We start from the raw sequence: 18,139 nt of genomic DNA, 5'->3' as shown, positions 1-18,139 counted from the left end.
TCACTGGCGCAGCTGTTTGCACTAGACCTTTTGGATTTCAGTGCTTTCTCTGATCAGGTGATGCAGATTTACGTGTTAGTCAGGGGTCCATGTTTGCATGCCTTCAAGTTCATGTTATTGAAACCTGTCTGTATGTGCTAGCGAGTGGTGCTGCAATGGCAGAGAGGGCTCACAGCCTGGTGGAGAGAGTGTGTGTCGTCCGCTGGTCTGTCTGATGCAGAGCTTCTGGCCAGTTGTCCCACTTTCCACACCAGTGCAAACGTTGGCTGAAGCATTAGGCATCAATCTAAATGTGTGCTGGAATTTTTCACATTGTAGGTGCTAATTTTGTGGGAATTGATTAAATTATGTGAAATATGTACAACACTGCACTTAAATTCAGGCCATGATTGCCAACCAGCGATCTTTAACCTGGTCAACCCAATCAAGCAGTTTTTAGTCATTAGTTGATATGACCAGTGTTCTCAAACAAGGAAAATGTGCCTGTTTTTGTGTTACAACACACCTTTTCACGAGGATATGTAAATAAAACAACATATTAGTTGAAAAATATGATAGGTTTCAAATTTAGAGATCAAATCAAAGCTTCAATCATGAGCACTCAGACCAAGTCCATCAAGCCATTCACTGAAGTGTTTTCTGTGTTGCAAACACTGTGGACTGGTGTGACTACAGCATTTATCCTGTACTTTGTCAGAGTTGTCGCTGCCTAATGATTAATGGTAAAGTCGTACCCTAACCTACATAACATCAAATCTTTTTTCAGTTGAATACTTTTAACAGGATACACAGAGCTGCAAATTCTCACTGGAGTAGGCAAACCTCAATAAATAAGAAAGTAACACATTTTCCTAAGGTAAAAAAACCCATGTATTCTGTAATCATGCGCTTCTGATGACATGGGCTGCCCCCACCTATTCATAGCTTTGAATTTTCTGCCTATAGAAAACTAGGTGGTAGGGAAAGGAAGTAGTTGGATAGTTGAGAAAACATGTACAAACTAGACAGTTATGAAAACAAATGGGAAAACACAATTGTTTGATACTCTATAGAGGTGAGATACAGGCAGGAAACCAGAAAAAGGCTTCTTCTCAAACATGTAATTAATTGAATCCACTGTGGTAATGATAGATACTGTAGATAGCGAGAACACACGTAGGACAGACCACCAACATCTGTTTCTGTCCCCCTCTGTCCCTCTCACAGTTTGACTACCATTCATCACAAACACACGAGGCTGTTGATTGGCATTCTGTTGGAGGCACCAGAGATCACATTTGTTTGTCTCCATGCAGTAGGACTCTTTTCTAGCACTAACGACTTAGGCTAAACTTAGACTAATGACTGCATCTTAATGGCTGATAGAAATAATGAAGCTGTCAGTGTCTACACTCAAACTCCTCTAACTGACATGGCAGAAATAACTATTTAGTATTGCCCTCCAGCTTCCCTGTGCGCCTCCTAAAATCCAGATACTCTTCTGGCAGAAGAATCTGGATTTGCTCAAACCTGAAGCAGGATTATTGCGTCCTTTTCCCCAGTCAGTGCTGTGACCACTTTTGAGTGCTGAATGCTGATGAAGATCACATGAAGCAGCTGAAACCTCAGCTACAAAGTGGACCTTTGAGCTGAGGATATTTTTTGTCCCTGGGTGTGGTGTGGTTATATTTACAATATATAACATACTGCATGCCTGCATAAACTCTGTGATTTGTGGCTGTTTATATCTCTCTTATGGTGCACTTGGCCATTTACTCAAAATTGTAGTTCAGTGTTGCTGGAAAAAGATTTGCCTGCTTCAATGGAAAACGATGTAGGAAAGTAGTGAAAAACCGCTTTTCCATTTCAGGTTTTATGAGAACACTAACATTTAAAGAGCTGCATCATAAGCTTTGGACATTTTACTAAATATAATGCTCTGGTGACCGGCTGGCCCAGTAAATCATCATACAGTTGTAGAATCAAAGTGAAGAGCGCACTGTGAGTTTGTGCAGAGGAGGAAGACCTTCAGCTCTTTCCTCATTCATCGTGTAGAGTAGCAAATGAAGCTGCATTTCTCTGTGCTCATACTCCTGAGTATGCACATTTTACATAATCCATTTGATTGACTAATTATAATGAACGGATAGTTTAGAATTGTTCAAATAAATTCAGTTGCATTGCACCAACACAAATCTGCAGGAATCCAGAAGCAATGCAACAAGCAACAATTCCTGAAGGAATCTTAATGGGGTTTCACCTACAAGCAAAACACGAGACCAAAATATCTGCCACAATGTGAGAGCACCAGTTAAAACAACAAACAATACCTGTTACAAAACATTAAGGCCTCGTGTGACAAATTTTAGAGATTAAATAAATCATTAATTTAGAAAAATGGGAGCCATAATAGCTAGAGATGAGAACCGACAAATGTCTATTCAGGGACTCTATTTAACATGAGTCCAATGATACAGCCCTTCCCATTTTCCAAACAAATGCGTCGTGTCTGTCCTTGTGAAAAAAATAAACCATTCATCAATCTGCGAGGTAGAAGCAACTCTGGGCCACTGCTGTCCATCAATCAAACCACTGGCCAGCTGTCCAATGGAAGGCAGAGTGACAGTGATGACCCCGCCCACCTGGCCGTCTAGGTGACCTTTGAATGATCGTGACAAGGTGATGGATATCCTGTGCCACAGGAAGTGAAACATTTCCCCCCCGGGCTGCAGGTGAGCTGACAGAATTACATCTCTGACAAATACCACACTCCCGGCCACAACCACACACACCTGCACAAATTAAAAGAAATGAATGAGAGGTGTAAACTACCCAAAAGAGCTGCAAAGTGCCACGTCTCTCAGAGATAAAGAAAAAATCCATCACATGCCTCTAGTGCCTCTGTTGATTAGCAGAATCGATGGGATGTCAAAGGAAGCACAACAAGCCACAAGTTCCCTCTGTAAAGAATAGAGATCCAATCTAGTTACCGATACAGGTGCACACAAAGACAGTTGTCACACACACCTTAAAACGATTGATTCTTTTTATACATCTATAAGACTAACATTCGGTAGTGAGGAGGAAGCTGCACTGCTGTCATGGAGGTTTATCTTCCATTAGCAAAGAAATGAAAAGTATTACTTTCAAAAATTAACACAGACAAGCATTAACACAGGAGAGCAGATCCACTGTCCCTTTAATATTTTATCTTCTCTGAGCTGCTCCCCACACCACTGAGACTACAGCCATTTACTGATACACACACACACTGTCTCTCTCTCTCTCTCTCTCTCTCTCTCTCACACACACACACACACACACACACATACACACACACACACACACACACACACCAAAAATGCAGTGTCAGGTATCTGCAGTCTCTTCCCTTGTTTGGCAAGAGAAATGTTTTCCAGCCCCATTAATTATCTTCTACCTTCAAGTCTCTGTCTCTCTTGCTCTTTTGCATGTACACACACACACACACACACACCTCTTTTGCTGGCAAACTTTTCTTTATGCTGATTTGCTGGATTAGTTGCTTAAAGTCTGATGACTCTCCTCATCCCGCCTCGTCTCTATCCACCTCTTTGCATTCTCTCTGTAAAAGAAGTCCATTATCACAAGTGAGGAATGAATGACAATGTAGAGTAACCACACGGGCAGCCTCGACAAATACACAAATTCAACACTTTCTGCCGTAACTCCACACAAGCAGTAACTTGTGTGCATTTCCACGTACACGAAAAAAATAATACTAGATAATACTAAGATGTATTTAGTTGATTAGTCAATTAAACGTTGCTACCCTCGCTACTTCACCCCAGAAATACTCGTACTACTAATACTACTCAGTTAAAATTGTTATCACAATGGACTGTGTATAGTGATCACTGTTAGTAATCAACTGCTTATATGGATCAAAAAGCTCAGGACAGAATAATTCCAACACAAAGACATTTCAGACATTGCTGTAATGGCTCACAACATTAGCTTTAGCATAGCTAGCTCCAGAGTGCAATTATTTTGCTTCATGACCATTTACACAATGGCTCTCTGGAGTTTAGTGGATTTTGGCCATAGTAAGTAAAAGGGGTACTTAAATTACACGAAAAAAAAAAGTTTTTTCAGGGAGTTCACTTGTAGTGTGCTTCTTCATTCAGAGCAGGGAACACAACTCAATTCCAGCCATATAGTTTCAAGTTTTAGCGCCACCTACTGGACGGGTGGAGCAGACAGATAGACTGTGAATAGAAGAAAATGTGATCACTGTAAGCAGTTTCCACTGTATTATTCTGTTAATGTACAAATTTAAATTGCAGGATAATGTGCAATGTTTGTAATGCATGGTGCAAAGTGCCACACACAAATAAGATTTGGTTATTGAAGAATGTGACTAATGGTTTCCAATGGCTCTAACAATACACACAATAATTTTTTTGGATATAATTTTGCACAGAATGAGGACTGTGGATTTTGTCCTTGTCAGTTACACTGAAAGTGAAACAGAAAGTGATCTCTTAATGGCCAGTATGAACAGGAGGAACAATCACAGCAAGCAAAGCCAGTTTCAGTGTTCATATGAGCACCTGACTACTGCTCTGGGACAGACCTAAAAAATTGTGAACACTATCCTTAAGTGTATTGCTTGATTTATTCCAAGCCCCATTTATTAAAGAATTGAATGGACGAATGATGAATGTCATACCTCCAAGCAGGGCCACACATTTGAACATTTAATGACCTTTAAACTGTGGCTTCTCTTAGATACATTTCTATATTAGTGACATTAAACGGTTTATACGACCACAGGATCAAACACCATCTGCTTGGGATCCAAATCAGTTATAAGCGACACTCATTTTCTCTCTCCTCTCCTTCTCTCTCTCTCTCTCTCTCACACACACACACACACACACACACACACACACACACACACACACAGGTCTGGAAGGTCGGCCAGAAACATGACGTCCTGCCAGATGTTACCACTTCACAGAGCGCCACGGAAGTGGAGGAGGGGCCATTAACACTGATTAAAAAGGTTATGGAAAGTGGTGGATATTAGCACTGAAATCAACAAACCCTCTGACAGAAGTGTGTTCTGCTGAAAGTGGTTGAACAGGCTAATGTCAAAATGTAAAGGTGTGCTTTCTTCTCATGAGCATGTCTATGATTTATCAGTGGATGCACCAGCATCTGTCTGTCAAAGCACTCCGACTGGAGACATGGAGCTGTCCATGGTGCTGAAATGTACTGCGTGAGGATCAGAGCTGGTAAACAGCAGGGAGATACAATGATGGCACTATGATGATTATATAACAATGAGTCACAACAGCTAACGGCAAGGTTAGGTTTGTTCAAAGCTTTCTGATACGACTGATACTGCTTCTTTGACTTTGATCATGGCTGCTAAACAACACTGTTTTCAATAACTTTTTTTATTGTCTTGAAGTTAGGGTTATTGCTTTACAAGCTAGAAATAAGATGTCTGATTAGCTTTAAAAACAATTTGGCAAATTGGCAGATTTACTCTTTGTAGAGATCTTTAGTCAGATTTTTTTAGCATGCTGGCCAATAACTAATTAAGGCAACTGATTAAAGTATGCATCCCTAGTAGGGAGCCTATTGAACTGGTCCTCTGTAGTTTGAAAGCCTGCCTGATTTTGAAAGCCATTACCACTTTAGAGGAGTGTGTAAAAAAGAAGTGTGCTAGTCACTACAGAAGCTCCAGTCTACAGGGGCAGCACTGAGTATAAACTTTAATCTCTCACACAAATTTAGGGCTGCACTAGGCTATACTAAAAATACCAAGAGGTTTGGCATCATTTAAACATGTTTTAAAATTCTCCTTCCTCCGTCTCCTCTGGGGGTTCCAGGTAGGTACACACACACACGTACACACACACACACACACACACACACACACACACACACACACACACACACACACACACACACACACACACAGAGTTATGCGATGGTTCTAATCAAGGTCTGAGGCAAGGTAGTTTTCCTAATTACATATGGCTGACTCTAATATTTTTTACCCTGGGAACCCCAGGATGGTAAGGCTGCTGTGTGTGTGTGTGTGTGTGTGTGTGTGTGTGTGTGTGTGTGTGTGTGTGAGTATGACTTAGGGTACCATTGGGTACACATTTCAGAATCAAGACCAGTTAACGGGGGGTGGTTGGTGTAACTGGGAACCAAAGCTGTGTCCTTGATTGGAAAACAGAGTATTTTAGGTTCAGTGGTTATGGCTAGGTCTCCAAGAAAATAATGGAAGTCTATGTAATGTCCTAAAAGTGACTGAAGTAAGTGTGTGTTTGTGTGTTGCAGTCTGCTCAAAAGGGTTGTTACAGCACATAAACACACACAGTTGAAACCGCGGGGAATACACTCACACTCTTTCTTCATCACTCATCAAGTTGACACAGTAGTAAATAAGAAAGAACGAAGGACAGGAAACAGAACAAAAGGAGGACAGAATAAGTTCAAAGAGATGGAGAGACTGACGTTAACAGAAAAAGGGAGAGGGAGATCGGGAGACAGTGTCATCAGGAGAGAAGAATAGAGACAGGAAGAGTGAGTAAGAGAGCATGAACAGGGATGTATGATTCATCAGTGATTAGTGAAAACAAGGGAAGAGCTGCGAGATTCAGAGGAGAGGAAAGAGGAGGAGGTGGAGATGAGAAAAGAGGGGAAAGGAGAAGTTAACAGGGAAGAGATAACAAAGAATGATACAGCAGAGGCTGAGCCAAGGCGTCTTCACTGGCCAGTAAACTGAAGATCCCAATGAGAGGGAGAAGGTGTGTGTTTTAGTGTGTGTGTGTTGATTTTCCATTACAGCCCAGAGCGACGAGCTAACGGTGCTCCAAAGAAACAGGTTAGACAAGAAAAGCCCCAGGAGATGTGAGAGTCACACAAAGGAAAAAGTTTGTAAAATAGGCGGCAAAAGATTAGATTCAGCCAAGACAGACACTTACTCAAACAGCAGGAAACCACAATTTTAGATACAGTGTTCACAGATGCAATACAACAACAGGCGCAGAATCTTGTTTCTTTTCATAAATGTTGTATTGTTGCATTATAACTTGAAAAGACTTGGAAATCTGAGACCTCTCTGTCAGCACGAGGAGACACAATGAGATAAGAGATGGGAAAAGGACAAGTGGTAGAGGACACGTATGAAGCAACAACAAAAGAGCTTTTCCACCTCGAGGATCAAATCAGTTGTACTTCTGCAGCAACAACAAGCTATCTGTGACTATTTCCACACAGAGAATCTGACAAAAGATGCTGAAAAAGCAGGAGAGGAGAGGAGACTGCGGCCGATTTAGTCCAAATCTGGTTTCTCAGAAGTGCTCGTTCAAAGACTGAGGCTGCACAATAAACTGCAGCACACGTTTCTGGTATGAGTGTCGCCTTTCAAAAATGAGCAAAAACGCCCTTCTCTCACAGAGGAGCATTTATAATTACATTGCAAAAAAAGAGAGTGGTGTCAGCTGCTGCAGGTGGAGACGCGCTACCTATTTTTAGGCTCATGCATGAGCTGTGACAGATTGACCCATCTCACTCTGCTGCTAACAGCACAGCAGGCAGCCATAATAAGACTGCCCTGCCTGAAAGCTGCACTTGACTCTACTAAGTTTATAAGGTCAGTACCCCGGGTGGATCTCAGCTGGGCCACACAGCTTCACAGTTTACAGAAACAGTTTCTTTCAGGTTAAAGGTGCCATACTGTATATTCATATCATAACTAATTTTACATATAATTTGGATAATAATTGAATAATTACTGCTTTGGTACTTTTCTTTTGTTAGAGCACAACTCATTCTGCTTTTTTTATTAAAATTGAAAAATTAATTAAAAGTTATGTTTCAAGTGGTGCACTTGATTTGTTCTTCATCCACAACTGTTCAGCAGATATACTGCAGGGCTTAATGTATAAATCAACATATACACATACAGTATATCGTGAATAAATAATCAGCCTTAATGAAAAACAAGATTTTCCTTCTGGCCATTTTCATCCAGGCCTACTTACAGAGTCTATTGTATCTATGCTGCTCTGAGACCAGCGTAGCAGAGAGAGCATCTCCTGGAAGTAGCAACTTAAACTTTTTTAGAACAGGGGAATAAAACAAAAGTTATGGGCATGATTTAGAAGATAAAGAGAAGGCTACTCAACTGCAAAAGTAAAGTGGTGGAGTTACAGAATGAAATGCGGTGTATCATCATGAACCGTGTTCTACAACTGCCAGAAGCATCATCTGTCATAAATAACTGAGAGTCAGGAGGGCAAAGCTGTTTTAATCCAACGCGCCAGCAGATAGCTATCTTTAACAGCGGTTAACATTAGCTAACTTTGACCGTTCTCTTCTACTTTTGTTTCTCGATGTCTACGCAAAAGCCAAAACAATTCTGACAGTGTACTTTTCTCTAGTAGTTTAATGGTGAATATAGAGATGAAACAAGATAATATATAGGCTATATATAGCTGTTTCACAACACAATCTACATGACAAGTCAATATTTTACTTTGTTTCATACATGAAATCTGTGCAGAAAGAAATCTGCTCAAATTTTGGTAACAGTTAAGTACAATTAACTAGAGCTGTTTTGGCAGATCTGCTTCCATCATCCACCTCATTATTATTGTCTTCTACCAACAGGAGCGTCATTAATATCTAAGTGCACACGGCACATTCTGACAAATGAAACACCTTGTTAAACCATCTTCCAAATTCATCATGTATGTAGCCAGGTCTCGAGCCAACAGGTCCACAGAGTGATGAGCTCTGTCGTGGTGCTGACACATTATTTATTCAGCCATTAGGCTAGGTCATGTATTTGTTGGCATTCTCTTTACATCCTGACAGCAATCAATAAATCAAATTTTACTTTTTTAATTTTGTGGTGTTGCTTAAGTAAAGGATTTGAGCACATCCTCCTATGCTGGGTGTCAAATCTTGTCAATCCAAGGTTGGGTAAACAGTCATCATCTTGAATAAATGTGGCTCGGAACAAAGTTAATATGTCTTCCTCCTTCCGACACCTCTCATAGTATCCCTCACTGCTGCCGAAGTCAGCCGCTAAATTAAATTTTTAACCACACCTACTTAGTAGTCCAGTGCAGTTGTTCATCAAAGGCAGCAAATGTAAACTGAAGATAGCGGTGTACGGTCTGCAGGTGTCTTTAAACATGCTATTCACACAAAACAGAGTCATTAAAGTAAGCAGAGGTCACCCAATCTGTCTTCCACCCACACCAGCTTTCATACTTAGCTGCAGCTGCATGTCTCAGCCACACACCAGTTTCCCTGAGGCAAGAAGTCACACTCATACCCAGTGTGACAGATGAGGCAAACCACACCAGGGTCGCTTGTATGAAGAGTGTGTGTGTATTTCCGTGTGTGTGAGGACCATTAGGATCACCATGCCACCACAATTCATTCCCATTTATAAAAACAGAAAGTCCTCACATTATGCTGTTCTCATTAACATGTTGGCTGTAACAGCAGCCCAAGGCACCCCTGCAATTTCACCTTACTGAGAGCAGTTCCATTCAAAATAAACCGCAAAGAAAGAAAGAAAAGACACACATGGTCCCGCTGGCTTCTGTGCTGGTGACGGCTGATAAATTTAATTGCAAATGTTAGTTTAATATTACTCCAATGCAGTTAGCTATCTTGCTATCTTGACCAGTACTGCATGTGCATTGCACATGTTCGTGCAGTTGCTGTTTTTGTCTTCTGTATATTTCCCATCCTTCATGTTACAGAACACACACACACACACACATACATATATATATGTGTGTGTGTGTGTGTGTGTAATTATAAACTCTAACTGAGCAGAATTTTAAAATACACTCACATTTTCACCACCATCATACTGTCACTGAACAACATGTATTACTGGTTACTGGTTTTAAAGATGAGTGAAATTAAGCGTGACATCAGTGTTGAGCATCTGTTGATCTGTAGAGCAAGTTAGCAAAAAAAAAAACACTACCTTGAGAAGAAGGGGAAGAAGTATGCTGCAGCTTTTATGTGTCCTCTTTTTCACAGCATAGAGATAAGAGCATTTTCTGTGTGCGTGTCTCTGTAGAGCCGCTGCTTTTGCCAAGATTTAGAAAAGGTCAAAGTCAATGATAAGATTTCTTTGTATTATTTGACTGTCTTGCGAGATAATAACATTATGGGGATGTGATATAACATGCTCATGATAATGGCACTAATAGCAAGATGAATTATCACAGGCGCCATGAAAAACAAAGGGTCTTTTTAGTGACAGATTCAGATTGCTTGTTTAAGTTAAGTCTTTTTGGGGGCTGAATTCAAGTCCATGAAATAGCTTTTAAATCATGTTTTTCATGATTTAATGTGTCTCCATATGAAACAGGAAGAAATGGTTTTATCATGAGCATCATCTCATATCTGAGACCTTTGGCAGTGGAGACAGCTGCTGCTGGTGTTGGCAAAAACCCAAAAATACTGCTGGTACTTAACTGGTAGTTAAACTTTATGTTACTGTATATATAACTGGTGGGTGAGGTGGCTGAGCCAAAGATATTTTCTTTGTGCAAATAAATTTGGGAGATGTCTTTTTTTAAACTCAAACTTGAAAAGGTCACTCTTTCACTAAGAAAGAGTGTGAGTCATAAAGTGAGCAAGACAATGAAACAAAGAGTTTTAATAGTCAGTTGTTCTGCAGCTAATCATCACATCCCATGTAAACCCCCCCTTCATTGGTGTAGGCGTCATGTCTTTCAGAAAAAGCACTTGTTACTGTGATGTTCCCCAGATTTCAATATTAAACAGAAGCTCTGCAGGCTTTGTCCAGACAGAGAGAAGACAATCACACAGCAGTCCAACTGGATCAAAGTGCTAACTGAAAGACAGCCAGACAAACGGGAGCCAGGCTGGGCTGAGCAGAAAGGGCCTTGGTTTGTGGTCAGTCTCCTTGCCATATTTGTTGGGACACAAACAATGACAAATGCTGCTAAAAAGAGAAATAAAAAAACAAAAAGGAAGACAACAGAGACAGAAGCAAGGCAGGAAGACTACAACCCTGATTCCAAAAAACTGGGGATGATGTGTAAAACATAAATATAAACAGAATGCAATCATTCACAAACAAGCTGTGTTTACTGACAACGGTTTCACAAAGTGTTCCTGAGCCCATGGAGTAACATCCTTTATACAATCATGTGTTCACAAAGAGGTGAACCTCGCTCCATCCTCGCTTGTGAACGACTGAGCCTTTCCAGGATGCTCCTTTCATACCAAATCATGATACTATCACCTGTTACCAATCTACGTGTTTACCTGTGGAATGTTTCAAACAGGTGTTTTTGGAGCGTTCCACAACTTTCCCAGTCTTTCCTGTCCCAACTTGTTTAAAATGTGTTAAAAAGAATAAGAAGATATTTACAAAAAAATAAAGAAGATGAGGTAAAACTTTGTCTTTGTACTTATTCATGTTTTACACGGCATCTACATGCTGTGTAAGCATGGAATTGGGCTTTTAGAACAAGAAGATAATAGAAAGTTGAAAGTAAGAGACAAGACGGAAACACAGCGGAACAAACTTAAAAGCTATTGTGTTAGTCTCTGATCGTCTATTCTGACTATGACTCCTGTGTATTCAAAGACTGACGTCAATAATCAATTACAACTGTGACATCTTGCATCCATACATCCTGCATACACATACACGCACGCACACACATAAACACAAACACACACACAGTATAAATGACATTGCAAAAGATGAAACATGAGCAGGATGTCACACAGGTGTTAGTTTTTTTTCCTGTTTTTGTTCATCTGTCATGTATTCCCTTTGGCTTTTGTAGCTGCATATATAATAAAAATGTCAATTACAGTGTGGGTGACAGCTATTACTCAACCTGACTGACCTATGCTGCTTCTCCAATGACCGTGAGTCTGACTCCCACTCATCGAATTCTGACAGGGCAAACCAGGATCAGAGAAAACACAAGGTCAGATGATTTATTCTTTACACCCATTCAAGCAACCTGTTCAGAGTTCTTCTACCTTCATCAATCTCTCCCTGAGTACCAAACATCCCTCCATCCCTCTCTCTCATCCCCTTGTTTTTCAACACTCTTCTCCCTCTCACTTCCTGCTTTCCTTGCTTTAGTATCTCCCTTTGTCCTTCCTTTTCTTCCTCTTTACGACAATCTCACTGCAACTCTAGACATCTAGACACCTGCAGTTGCATGTTTACCAAAGAAGGAGTGTGTAATGAAACACCCACACACTCAGGTCAATCCGTCAGATGTGCTCTGTGCAAACTGCACACACCAGGGGAAGAGAAAAAGGGTAAAAATCACTCACACTGTCACTGAAAATTGATGATAAACAGCTGGAAACACAGAGAAGGGAAGAAAACATACATGAGCCACACAATTTAGAATGAAATAAAAAACAGGGAGATGAGGGAGGGATGTTGTGTCAGTGTTGTGATGGATTTTAAAAATGTTCTAAACTGGGGTGAAATGACAAAATGATGAATCAGCCATTATCCTGGAGTGGAAGGCATCCTGATGGTTGACGTTTCCACGTTTTCACATACTGTCCATTAATGCAATGGAAAAGACAGCTGGTTCAATGATAAGTACATTATACTAACATTTTAAAACCCAGATATGGCATTAGAATACCTTAAACCTGTCCGATATTTAATCTTCCTCTCTTTGTAATGAGGTGCTGCATGTGACTGGCGAGGTCTTCATTTTTTTGCTCTTGCTGCGAAGGTCACAACAAAGCAAGAAGAAAAGCTGGAGTCTCTTCTGCCTACCGAGACAACCAAAACTCAATCATTCTTCGCAACCAGCAAGATAATAAGGTTTTAATATTCTACAAGGATGTGGGAGTAGGAAGGGGTCTACTGCTGCTCCAGTCCAAAATTCAAGATCTGGAAAAACACTGTCTTTAGACAGGAATTCTGTCATGCATCATTTCTTTCTAGAGGTTTTGATTTTCGGCAAAAGCAGATTATGTCTCAGAAGTCGTCCTGTCTCCCTCCCTCCCTCACACATGGATATGTACATCCACATGCACACTGGAATGAATCGACTGTATTTCATGGTTATAGTTTGAGAATGTCACGTCATTTCAGCCACAGTAAAGTAATGGAGACCAGGCAAAAGATTGGAACTGAGGAGAAGACAAATAACAACATTATCTGGCTGGCTATCCAAGCTGACATTTCTACTTAAATCAGAAGCACAGGTGTGTGTGTACTCGCACGTGTGTGTGTGTGTGTGTGTGTAACAGCCCTTTTGGCCAGCATAGACAGATAACATTTCCGAGTGTTCTTCATTTCCGCAGGCTTGGCGCAGAGAAAGAAAGATCAGGATCCCAACAGCTAAACATTATCTGCGCTCACCTCCTTAATATCATTCTTCCTCAGGCAGAAGTGGATCTGTAGCATGTTGCCCTTTCCCCAACACAAACCTCAGGAAACTCCAGCTCTTTCTTCATCTATCTGACTCCTCCCTTTCATCCCTCCATCCAGTGTTTCTTTCTTCTATTACTGATCCCGCGCTCAGTCTCTGTCTGCTTTTTTTTCGATGGTGTATGTGTGTGTGTGTAAGAGAGAGAGAGAAAACTGAGAAGATAAAATCACTGTCTTCAATATATATGCATAGATTAGAAGCATGATTGGTTTTCTTGAAGATATAATAATGAAAATTCTACCAGAATCGCTGTTTTTTTTATTAATTCCAGACAGGCACAGTTTTTAGCTCATTACTTTGAATAAAAACTAGTATTGCTGTATTACTAGATTACAAAGACAACATAAGCCTCGGTCTTCAGCAGTCAGTGGTGTGAATGTCTTCTGTTACTGTTCATCAATTTATTCATACTGAAATCAGTAATTGTTGCCTTTAGCCATCCACAATCTGAATCACTATTGGCAAATGCAGCCATAGTTACAAGAGGTTTCATCAATATATATTGATAACTACATAATGATTATTGTATTATATTTCATATCACACATCATATGTACTCCTATTACCAGTAAAGACAGAAAATAGTGGTGCTGACAGTAATGAGCCCAAGTCTGTGGTTGGCATGGCCGCAGTATTGCCTGTCCACAATCTAATGCTTGTCAACAGAGGCCACTTATCACAGCTCTACCTATCCCACTTTCTCTTAGATCATTGCACTACATCTCTCGAGCTCTCTCCCTCTTCTATTATTTCTTCCTTTGACACTGAGTGCTTCTTTTCTCATTTCTCTCCTCACTCCCTTTATAGCTTTAAAGTGTTGGAATACATCTCTTGTTACTTTTGATACTCACTGTCTCCACAATCCAATTTCTCCTCTCCTGACTCATCTCCCTTTGGATTTTGCTGTGAGGCCCAAAGTGAGTGTAGAGCTAATATCTCTCTTTCACTTCTATGACCTAAACTGTTGTGGAAGGACTCCAGGTCTGGTTTAGCCATCTGGAGCACCAGACAAATGCCAAAGTGGTCTCAACATTATTGCTGAATATGAATAACGAGAAAATAAAAAGAGAGATGAATCATGTTGTCTTGTTTTAGTATCTAGAAACTGGTAACAGTGGCAAGCAGGTCAACATATTGCATTTTGTGCCTCTACTTATTATTATATGTAACTCTGCATATTTCTTTCTCATACTAAATTCAAGCACCGTGTCAGACTCTGACCCTGTATAAATGAATTCAGCTAGAGAGCTGTAGCTGGAAACATTGATGCACTGGAGAAGAAAACTGCAGAAAAGCAGGGTATAAAATACTTTAAAATATCTGACATTGAATGAAGGCCTTTCTTGAGAGAGGACTATGTCAGTACTGGACTTAACCTGGAAGCTAATTTGTCATTCTGCTGCTACCACTGGAAAACCAGTAGAAAAAAAAACACTGTGGGGTCTGGAAAAGAAAACTCATGTAATAACCAGTTGATTCAGGTTGAAAGATCCTTGAAAATACACTCCAATGTTAACAATGTTGTAAGACTTGAAGAGAAAAGGGGGGAAAAGAGGCAAACAGGATACACCTCTGTCATGTTATGTGCTGTGAATGTCCTGTGTGCTATTCAGATTTAGAGGCAGTGATAGCTCTACCTTGGGCACTGAGCTGGATTGTCAACAGTCTCTTATCACACACTGAGAAATACCTGTTCCACACACTTGTACACAAACACACACACAGAGGATCTTTGGGAGAAAGGGATTACCCACAAAGACATTAGATTACGCAAATACAAACAAACACATTGATGCTTGGACTTCAGAAACGGAGAAATCAATAGGTTTTCTGCTGGATGATAGAAAAGAGGAATGCTACTGTCTCGGCGTTCTTTTTTTTTTTTCTTAAATTCTCAGTGTGAATCTCACCCTCTGCCCTACTAACAGCAGAATGTAAAATCCCCGTCTGTTCGTAGTTTGTAAGGAAGGGACATCAGGTAAACAGAGCTTGAGGTGCCAGGTTTGCATCGTATGAGCTCCTCGTATTGTTCACACATGGAGCCAGAGAAGACACAAACTGTCACTAGAGGATACATCTAATAGTGAAGGAACTGCCACTCACACTGATAAGGTAATGCGGATTCATGCTTGAGGGGGTTAATGGGAGTTCTGCCATAGAAACCTGAAATCAGAACATGAACAACAATTCCAAGTGCACTTGCCAAGCAGGCATTGCGTTTTCCTCACGGATGTCTGTGCGCCTCAGAAACTGTGCCGTCCCTGACGTGTGTTAACATTGTCGTGTCGCATGAACAGATAAAACTGTCCAGTTTACTGGCGATCTTGCTTCTGGCTCAAAAAGTAAGGCATGAAAATTAGCTTTGCTAGGTTTTTATTGGGCTCAATGAGCCAGACCTACTTGAAGCAAAGCAGACGGTGCACAAACTATTGTGACGAAACAGAAGAGTGTCTGTGTATTTCTTTAGGGGCTGTCTTCATTCACGTGAAGCCAGTGTTGGGGTGTTATAAATTGGAAATGATGCCAGTTGGGTTTTGGTCTTTCTGGTGTTAAACATTTGCATAAATGACCGAATAATTTTGTCAGGCAGAGTCAGTGGGTCCCCAGCTGAAGTAATCCCATGTATAATAAAAGTCTAACCATTTTCAGGACCTTGCAGAGTAGCTGCTACAGAGTCAATATAATGCTTGTTCTCACGTATTTGATGCAACATGTCAATCTTCTTTTCAAGATGTGCAATCCTCTCAGTCAGTTGCTTACACTGTTGGAGGTCATGCTCGCACAGGACCGAAGAAGCAATGAAAGTGCTAAAAAATATGGTGGTATTCTTCTGTGTCTCTCATTAATTTAATCCTCAGTGATTTATAAATATCCTTGATACAATTTCTGAAACTTTTGCCAGACAAAAACAAGGATGTCAGCAAAAAATGTAAGCAAAGCTAAGAGCAAGCAGGAAGCAAGACACCAAACACAAAACACACCTAACCAAGCCTAAAGCACTGCTAGCAGTCGAATTTGGCAATAATTTAATTTAATTTCCAATTACAATTTTGGCTCGCAGCGATTATGAAAACAAGACAACTGAAATAAAAATACGTGTGTATAGTGATGCTGTCATTTTGTCTCACTTTCGCACTCACTCAAAGCTCAAACTCACTCTCAGCCAGGCTGCCGCATGTTTAGTTCATCTTACTGCAGTCAAATAAGTTCCTTTAAAGTTAAAGGAAAATCCACTGTTAAAAAGATGAGTATTTTTAAAAGTTGAGTAAATGCATGATGTCTCTAAAGTCAGTGTGTAATAATGTTAAATAATTTTGATGTCTCAATAGTGACCAAAATAATTCAGCAGCCTTAGCTAGCAGCCCTGATAAACTGCAATGTTGAATGAAATGTAAATACAGGTGATTTTGCTCTTCTAGGAGTCTTACCTGGACTGCAGCAGGCAGTGGAAGAAAAAGCATAGAGTCTTTAAAATAAGTGAGGTTTATCTTATTGTAACCTCTTTGGTGGATGAATATACTCTGCAAATTCTGTGCCAATTTACCTTTATAGTGAATCATGATGTATGTTGAGATTGACAAAAGTAATAAAGTGTCCAAAATATGAAAGGTTTGTATTTAGCAAGTGCAAATTCTATGTTTCTATTTTTTTTCGTGGACATGTGCCAAAGAAGCTGAGTGACATTTCCACCCTTGCTGCTAGCTTGTTGCTTGGGGCAAGTCAGACTTGTCCAGTTAATAAGCTGAGGCTAATATTTGAATTCTTTTGGGTGGCTTCCGGCAGACTTTGAATCACAATTTCTACAGCCAAAAGCTCACATCCAGGCTACAATCAGCTATAGCAAATATAATTTGCTTTGGGGGAATATGCCTCCGTAGTACCCAGGAGGAAGCGATAGTAAGAAGCCAGCCAGACAGTCAGTGTGTTTTCTCACAGGAGAAGCTATCGATCAGCTGCAGGTCAGATATGAGAAACTACTTTATGGCTGGAAATTACCTTCTTTTCTTTCTCTGATTCCTGTCTCTTTCCTTCCACCTGTCTTCACCCTCTCCCTCGCTCCACATGTCTTTCATGTCAGTTGTTTCAGATCGATAGAGACTTCCTGGGGCAGGAAACTCAGTGGCCAGCATGTACACGGACCTGCACACAGCAAACATGCACATGTACACAAACACACATGCAACGCTTCAACCTCCTTCTGGGAAAGTGGTAGATACACAATCATACAGCACATGCAGTGTGTACAAACACCAGCAAATGACTCACAGGGACACCTTCCTCTCTGATACCTCAAATCATTTCATTCCACTCAGTTCCTCTTCTCTGCCTGCACCCCTCTGTTCCTCCAACTGCACAACAATTTTAGACATTTTAAAAAGAACATTTTCACTCTACAGGCTCCCTTAACTTTTTACCGTTTTTTAATCAACTCCAATCTTTTGAATATCCTGTCTCTATAAAACTGGTGACATCATTATTATGCTGTGGCTGGATGAAAGACAGGGATTAACAGAGACAGAGAGGAGGAAAGAGAAATAGAAAGACACTTTTAAACAATGTAACAGGCTTTGCAGCTTTCTCTTGCAACAGCTTTGACTTCATGTACTCTCACTTTGGACGTGAACAGAAAAGTGTTTTGTGACTGTTAATTAAATGCAAAGGTG

This window comes from Chelmon rostratus, chromosome 9 (assembly GCF_017976325.1).
Source record: "Chelmon rostratus isolate fCheRos1 chromosome 9, fCheRos1.pri, whole genome shotgun sequence".
NCBI lineage: Eukaryota > Metazoa > Chordata > Actinopteri > Chaetodontiformes > Chaetodontidae > Chelmon > Chelmon rostratus.
Note: the sequence above shows the minus strand (reverse complement) of the source record.